The following is a 9,221-nucleotide window of genomic DNA, read 5'->3' as shown; positions in this document are numbered from 1 at the left end:
TTATCAACTCTTGCTTGCGTGGGGTCTTCGCCTGTGCTGGGGATGTTGATATCCGTGGACGACCGCGGATCAGATCCGATTGCTGAAAAATTAATAGTGCTCCTACTTAACCAAGGAAGTATTCGCTTGAAGCATTAAAATCGACCAAGCGAAATCAGTACCTCTTCTAGAGATTAAGACTGTTCGCGGTGAAAATTGCCTTCATTGAATTCATTGTTATCTCAAGTAATTGCTTTTTGGTTACAAAAGATCCGGTCTTTTTTAGATCCGGTTATAACGAAATCAAAGAAAAAAGAAAAAAGATTACAACTTTCCTTTCGAACAAATCGCGAGCTCCTGTTTTGCGGTCGCTCGCTTGTGTGGGTTCTTTGCCAACGCCGGGGTTAATCCGTGGACCACCGCGCGATCTAGATCCGGTCGGATCTACACGATTTGACGGGTATTATTTCACGAAGGAAATAATAGCCGGGGGGGATTAATTCACCAAGGAAATAATCGCCCTTAGTTCTCGGGATCAAAGGCCAAGCTTTGATCCGGAGTATGATCTCGTGTAGATCTCAGATCTGATCCCTCTCTCTCTCGAACTCCTGCCTTTTGTGACGTGGATGCTCGCCGAGAACCAGATCTGAATGTTCAAGTCCTCAAGTCTTCAAAACTCCAAGCTCAATTCTCAATTCGGCAGAGTTTCGGCTCTCAAAGTTCCAACCTTTGAAAAATGAACCAAGGGGGCCTATTTATAGGCTCTCTGAACTGTGCCCGTATTTGGCAGTAAATCCGGATCCCGATTAGGCAGTAAATCCGCTTCTGAGTTGGAGTCCGAAACCGATCTTGATTCGATCGTCATTCGTCCGAGTATGCCTTTGGTTGGATGACTCGTTGACTCTTCGAACCCTTGGCTTGATTCCACACGCGAATGGATGTATTCCGATGCTTGCGTGTGATTCGTCAACCTCATCGCCTCGTTGGTTCGTCGGTTTGTGCCGAGCTGTACTAAGGGACCTATAAGCAATTTTATACGCCTACAGATACCCCCTCCAAAGTATTCCAGCCTCGTTCTTTTATAGAAGAGTCTGGAATACTTTGGATATGATTGTCCCGCCTCGTTGGTTCGTCGGTTTGTGCCGAGCTATGCTAGGGGACCTATAAGCAATTTTATATGCCTACAGATACCCCCTCCAAAGTATTTCAGTCTCGTTCTTTTATAGAAGAGTCTGGGATACTTTGGATATGATTGTCCCTACCTTCAGTCGGTATAACGGGACCTCGGAATGGCTTCTGTTCTTGACTCCTTCAATTCTCCAGGCTTTTCGGTGCTTTGTCGAAAGTCTGTAAGAGTTCCGGTGCTGCATTTATTGTCTGACCGTTTGTCGGAATTTTGAACTTGAAGTCGATTCCTGTTTTCTAACTTTTAGCTGACCATTGATTGTGGCGTCGAGTCTTTATGCACAACGCGTTGTCCGGCGTAGTGTGGTTGAGTTATCCTTAAGAATATTTATAAACAATATTCTCCAGGAACTTCTCAAACCAAAAATAGGGAATAGTTTATACTCATATACCTTATTGGAGTATTTTCTGTGCCCAAATGAGCTGAACTCGCCTGATAATGAGCTGAACCGGCTTGATAATGAGCCAAAAAAGGCAGTAATTAGGCTCAAAAAATCTTCTGATTCTTTCGAATATGTGGGAGAGGCAAGAATAAACCAAAGACTGAACCCTCGGTCGATTTGAAGTTGTTTCGATGCTCGATCCAGCTTCAATTTGAATTCTGGTTCAAACCAGGTCTGGTCCGGTTCAACTTGGTCTGGTCCGGTTCAACTAGGCTTGGTTCAACATTATAAAAGAGGGTTTTTCTCTCCTCATTAGGGCCGGCCCCCCCTCTCTCTCTCCCTTTTTTTCACTTTTCTCTTCCCTCGAGCATCCTTTCTCCCTCAAAACTTCATAGTTGCATTAGATCTAGTCTTCCTTTGGATCTTTGACTGAGAAATCCCTCAAAACTTCCATATTTAGAATTTCTCTCAGGCCTCTCGAGCGCGTGGTCTGAGTCTCTTTCAAGATCTGATTTTTATTGGATCCACGAGCTTTTCCTCAGGTAAATCCTCAACCATTTTAGCATATTTTATGCTTAATTCAATTTATGAATTTGTGGGGTCGCATGCGAGGGTTAGGATTAAGATTTGGCACCTCGAGCTCACCTTTCAGGGAGGAGAATTGCAAAAAAGAGGAACTTTTTCTGGATCTGATTCCTTAATTTATTTTGCAGGTCTCTATGTCTCGTATTGCGAGAGGTCAATCCTCTACCGCGTCGGCTGATGGCGCGCCTCCCTCTTATGCTGGTGAGCTATTTTTGGAAATTTACAAATTAGTCTATTTTTTTCTTGGAAATTTGCAAATTGGTCCTTTTCACCCCATTTTGTTCTCCTTGGCGAGGCAATCGGGAAGAGCCTTGATTCTCCTTGGCGAGGATCGACGCTTTAAAGATATGTTTTGCTTGGTCAAAACCATATCTCAATATAAAGGGGGTGTTTTGACGCTGCATTGTGCCTTATAAGGCAGGGATATATAGTCGATATACCCTATCTTATAAGTGCATAATGTGGCCAAATCGTCTCACCCTTTATAAGGCAGTGACTCTATCTTACCCATTCGTAGGATGAGTTCAACTTCCTTTTATAATTGAGACTAACAAGTGTTTAAATGTTTGCTTCCAGTGGAATATCCTTCTGGGGCGTTTTCATCTCACGCAGTGTACGGGCGTCGTGGCGAGTATTATTCGACTTCCGATGATTTTTCCCCTATCCCAGTCACTCATCAGTTTGCTTCGGGCACGTCGACAGAGGTTGCCCAAGTGGTGAAGGAAGGTGGACATCAAGCTCTTCGCCGTCGACAGAGGTTGCCCAAGTGGTGAAGGAAGGTGGACATCAAGCTCTTCGCCAGTTGATTACAGATGCGCCTCTCGTGAAGGATGCCAGTTTGATTCAGCCTCTCAGGAAGACCGACTTTTTATTTGGCGACTCTGCCAGAGATCCGGATGCAGTGTTCATTGATGCCGAGCAGTGGCTTCATAAGACCGACAGTGGTTTCATATATTTGCCGAAGATTCCTCGGCATCGTTCGTTGACTGAGCTCAGGCATCAGGCTGTGACACGGGAGATGTCGTGGCGCTTGACGGAGGAGCATGAGAGCGTTCACTGTGGCTACATCACTCATCAGGCAGCTCCTGGTTCGAGCAGGAGTCATATCACTAGATTGCATCCTGGAGTATTGGGGTTGGATGCACCACCGCGTAACGAGCTTCTTGCCTCTGCTTCTACATTGAAGAATCGCCTCGCTGCTTTAGGACAGGAGATGCCTGCGACACGTCACAGATTTTATGGTTGGGTCCATTCTTTGGACAAGCTTTGGTGGACTCGCATGACGAAGTACGTCTTGAGCCGATGGAGCGAGGAGTTGCACGCTTGTGGTCTGTATGCAGCCGTTCGTGCCACCATGTATGGTTTGCCTGTTAGCGCGAAGCATTTCTTCGCTTTGTGCGAGCTCTATAACCCAGATTCAAACACTTTTCTGACCCGGCAAGGGGAGTTGGGCTTGGTCCTCCATGAGATGCACAGGATTTCCGGTTTGCCCATGGGACAGATGCTATATCAGGAATATTTTCCCTCCAACCAAGAATTAAGTCAGCTGAAGGATCGCATGCCCGACCGCTACGAGACTTTATGGGACCTCACATGCCACTATCATATCGCTTTGGCGCAGTCTGAACCTTTAGCGAAGAGGGCTAAATCCCATGTGAGCCAGAAACAGTTTGCGTCTTATTTGTTCAGAAATCTAGAGAGCAATTCTGGCGAGGCTATTTGTGAGTTGGCACCACTCATTCCTTCAGGGGTTAATAGTCTACCGATGACCCTTCTCGCAGGTTACCTCGCTATCTGGTTAAAGAAATGCGTGGTCCCATATCAGTCTAGTGATATCTTGCCATTGGAGGTGCTCTACCCAGCGGATCAGCTTGCCTACAAAAAGGAACTTTCGCTTCTTCCGGTGATGGTGGCTAACATTCATCGAGGGCTTCGACAGATTTCTAGTGCTTTTACACAGAAGGAAAGTGAATCACCGGCTCAGATTCCTACTATTAAGGTGGAGCTTCCGTACACTTATTTGATGGCTTGGTTCGTCCTTCATCGTTCTGATATGATGTCAGTACCATATGCCACAGACCCCTCCGCTCCCCTACTACAGCTGTTTGAGAATGGCAAGTGGGAGGGGCGAGGATTCCCTGACGTCAGACAGCAGCTACAGGTCCACAAGTGTTAGGCGTTTTCCACTTGCTTTCCACAGTTCTCCGGCCGATACGGCGAGTGTCTGATTGATGAGGAAAAGCCGAGGGGGTATCGAACTCATTTAGACGTCGGCTGCTTTAACTGGCTGGTGAACATCAGGCCGGGTTATCTGACTTTCCGGGTGAGGAATCAGTGTTTCATAGAGCCATACCTACCCTGCCGATTCGCTCACCAGTTTGGCTATGATCAGCTTTATGTCGGGAATCCACGTCAGCAGCTTCGGACCCACGGCAATTTGGTGGACGGTCTTCGTGCATGGTTGTGGACCGTGACGGGCTGTACTGGTACTATGTTCAGTCTCCCGAGTACTGAGCGGCAGTTGAACCTCACTTTCTTAAGCTGCAAGTGGTTGTTAGCAGCTAATAAAACTGTCCCCGCGAGTGCTGAGCGGCAGTTGAACCTCACATTCTTAAGCTGCAAGTGGTTGTTAGCAGCTAATAAAAGTGTCCCTGTAAAGTCGATTGCAGAGCTGGAGGCTGAGGAGGCTTCTCAGGCTGATTCTCGTATGATTTGGGAAAATGCTCGATCACAAAGGGCACGGCACAAGACTCGTCGTATTAACGAAGAGGGAAAGAAGATCTTTCATTCTGCTGATGAAGCTTCAGGCGGAGATCTTGAAGATCACGAGGACTGTTCTGATTGAGGTCAGTTTCTTACTTTTTCCCTTTATCTTTCAGAATTATTAAGCCTGACAATGGTTTGATGTTTCAGGGACCACAGCTGACCAAGATGAAGAGTTCCGTCCTTCTCCCCAGACAAGACCTTCGATTATTGTCCCTGCTGCTAGGCGGAAGAGATTAGCCCGCAAGCCGCGTGCAGTTTCGCGAGCATCTGATATGGATTTGGCCAGTGACGATCCTGCCAGTGATGGAGGTAACATCTACCCTATAGACCAACCTCTTGATCATTCAGAACTTTGACTCATGCTTTTCCATCTCTATATAGGAGAGCATGGGGAGAGAGAGATGAGTCCTGATCCTGTTTTTCATGATTTTACGTCTTCTGGTGAGCCCGACTCACCGCACCAGGTAGAAATGCCTGCAGAAGCTGGTGATATTAGGGAGACCGTCAATGTAGGACCCGGTTCGATGAATCTAGGTACATCTACCATTAACAATACACAAAGGAGTTGAATGATTTGGACTTTGTGCATTCCCTAATTGTCTCTTTGCTTCTTGCTCTTTTAGATAATTCGCAGGAGGCAAACGTGGATCTTGGGAATAGAGAGGCTGACGCACCCATAAGAGGTAACTCATTTCTATTGGTCGTAGTCTCTTTATTCTCCTTTCGTACTTATATTCTCTTGTGTCAGATTTCTCGACTGATGATTTTGACGAGGAAGGCTTGCTTGTGGATACTCCTATGCTCCACTTTATGTATGGCTCTCCTCAAATTGATGACCAGTTGCCTGGAGATGTATTTCCTGAGTCTACGCTCCCTAAGAATCCCGAGGATGGTTTTTCTGAAGGTACGTAGCTCTTCTCAAGTTAATTATAGGATTAGCCAATTTCTGACTACTGCAACTATAATGTGATGCATCTGAAAATTCTATTTTGTATTTGACAGGAGCTTTTGTCGAGACTGATCCTGTTGAGCCGGCTGTGGGACCAACTACACCAGTTGATACACCCCCAGCCGTTACACCTCCACCACCCCTAGTGACTCAAGGGGAAGAAGGTATAGATTGGGCAACTGAGAAATGTCATTTATTTCCTCTTTTAAGGATTTTGACAGTCCTTTTTTTTTGTAGGGCTTTCTTCTCGGCTTCATGTCCTTGTTAGGGAGTTATTATCAGACGATGACCCTGAGAAGATCATCATTTGCATAGAAGTCCACTCTTTCTTCTCCTTCGTGAATGCTATGATTGGCAAGCTCTTCCACGGTGGATTTTTTCTTCATCAGTTTAAGCCATTCCTTGATCCTAAGATAAATTCACGAACTTGTACGAACGGCAACGTCGTCTGCAGAGTAAGATGGATGCTTATAACGACATTGCTGATAGGACGGGGGTCAGGACCGTCCAAGGGGAGAGGACTCTAAAAGATTTTGAGCTCGAGAGCGCCAGGGTTCAAAATGTTTATAGAGGAGAGCTGGAGGTTCTTCACGCGTTGCGCCGAGAAGACGTAACTGCCAACGCTGCCGCCGTTCTTGCTTATACCAAGCTTCAGAAGGAAGAAGAGGAGAGGGTTCGAGTGGAACACGCCGAGAAACTTGCCGCTGTTAAGGCTACGCTTGCTTCCTTCAGTTTGTTAGATCTGATTTGAGATGTCTCTTTGTATCTGCACTTGGTTTGATTTTATTTGCTGAATGTTTTGACTTTTGATCCTTTTAGTGGAACTGGTTTCTTTTATCTTTATGTTTATTATGATTCCTCATTCCGTTTGAAATGATTGACCATAATACTTTTAGGATTTTTGGCAAACCCTCAGCCATCAACGGATTTGATTAGCCTTTACCGACTACCGTTTGAGTCGGGCTAGCATGCGGATTGTCTAAATCCGTTCCGCATGTAACGTTGTGCTAAGAGAGTGAATTCTCTTAGACTTTCGTGCTATGATGTTGAATACATAGACTTTACCATTTGTTACGGGAATAGGCTACCCGGCGACACGTGTTAGGTGTTGACTTTAGGATTTTTGGCTAACCCCCAGCCTTTAACGGGTTTGATTAGCCTTTACCGACTACCGTTTGAGTCGGACTAGCATGCGGATTGTCTAAATCCGTTCCGCATGTGACGTTGTGCTAAAGGAATGAACTCCCTTAGACTTGATGCTACAACTTCGAATATGTAGACTTCGCCATTGTTATGGGAATAAGCTACCCAGCAACGTGTTTTAGACGTTGACTTATCCCTACTTAAGCTTCGGGATAAAATTCCCCAGAATCGAACTCTGGTGTCTTTTTCTTTGGAGAAAGACTAAACTGGCGACGCGTGTTAGGCGTCGGCATATCCTTTCTTAGGATTCAGGATGAAATTCCCCATGCATGTAAGGCATGGATTATGGTGTTATTAATAACAACCTGCCACAATGTTGAATATGTGAACGGGTGTTCTTTTTGACGGTTAAGAACTAACCGGCAGCGCGGGTTAAGCGCAGACTTATCCTTGCTTAGGTTTCAGGATAGAATACCCCAGAATCAAACTCTGGTGTCTTTTTCTACGAAAAAAGACTAAACCGGCAGCGCGTGTTAGGCACAGACTTATCCCTGCTTAGGATTCGGGATAAACTTCCTAGGATGAATCCTAGATTGACAAATTTTGGAAAAGATCAGTGCAGGAAAGGAAGAATTTTATATTCTATTTCCCGGTCTTCTTTTAGGGTGAAGGCAAACCCGAATACAAGGAAGGAAGAATTTTATATTTTATTCCTTGATTCTGGAAAGGAAGAATTTTATATTCTATTTCCAGTGCAAAAGAAACTAGGTGTGGGATCTCCACTCCGAGAATCTGGAAAATCTAGATAAACTTGCCTTTTATAGGATTGGTTATCTAAACTGAAGATGAGCTTTTCGTTTATCGAAGTGAAACTTCAACTTCGGTTATAGCCATAAGAGGGCTTAACCAAAGAGAAAAAGAAGGGAGTTCTTTCGTTTATCGAAAGGGGACTCCGAAATGAAAGTGGACCTCTTGTTCATGGAAAGAGTCAAGAGGGCCAGAAAGACATTTTTAGTGGACCCACTGTCAATTGAAATTGATCAGTGAGGGATTTTGGTGGTGAAAAAGATTTTGGGTTATCCTCTAGAATATTAAGTGTAATATTCTTCAAGGAACTTCCCGGTAAATGAGTTATCCTGAATGTACTAGGGATAGTACTTTTTCAGGAACTTACCATTTATTGGCATTAATTGTCTGGTGCCCTCTTGAGTAATCAGGCGATATGCGCCGTTTGAGTAGACTGTGTCTATCACAAACGGTCCTTCCCACTTGGGTTCGAATTTACCTTTCTTCTTGGAGTTGAGGATTATCGGTCGGCGAGCAGCGAGGACCAGATCTCCTTCTTTGAAGCTTCTCTATCGGACTCTTTTGTTAAAAGCCCTAGATATTCTGGCTTGATAAAACTCGATGTGTTGTTGAGCCTCAAAGCTTTTCATCCAACCTCTCGAGTTCTTCGAGACGTTTTTGATGGTGTTCTTCTGTCGTCATCTCGGTTGCGAGAGCGATCCGAAGGGATGGGATTTGAATCTCCAATGGTAGCACAGCTTCACATCCGTATACCAACGAATACGGGGTGGCCCCTGTAGGTGTGCGTATGGTAGTGCGATAAGCCCAGAGTGCTTCACCGAGTTTATCGTCTCAGTCTCGTTTATTGGTCTTCACGAGCTTTAACAGGATCTTAATGATCGTCTTGTTGAACGCCTCAGCTAATCCATTCGCAGCGGGACAGTAAGCTGTTGACGAAATATCTTTAATTTTGAACTTGTCACAAAACCTGACGAAGGCGTTGCTTATGAACTGTGGACCGTTGTCATGAATGATCCGTCTTGGCACGCCGTGTCGGTATATGACATAATGCTTGATGAAATTGATGACGTTGTTCGTCTTTACTTCTCTAAGCGGAATTGCTTCAGCCCACTTTAAAAAGTAATCTGTGATTGCGAGGATGAATCGATCGCCTTTGACTGAAGGGGGAAAAATAGGACCGACAATGTCCATACCCCATGTCTCGAACGGCCAAGACGTGGACGACGTGTGCAACTGCTCTGACGGTTGATGCATGTAATTTGCATGTATTTGACAAGCATGACACTCTCGAGCGTATTCGATTGCGTCACGAACCATTGTTGGCCAAAAATATCCCATTCTCCTGATGCGATCATACAGTTTGGGACCAGGTTGATGCGCATCACATTCTCCTTCGTGTGCTTCCTTAAGAACTTCTTCTGCTT

This window comes from Asparagus officinalis, chromosome 7, assembly GCF_001876935.1.
Source record: "Asparagus officinalis chromosome 7, Aspof.V1, whole genome shotgun sequence".
Classification (NCBI taxonomy): Eukaryota; Viridiplantae; Streptophyta; class Magnoliopsida; order Asparagales; family Asparagaceae; genus Asparagus; species Asparagus officinalis.
This window is presented reverse-complemented; position numbering follows the sequence as displayed.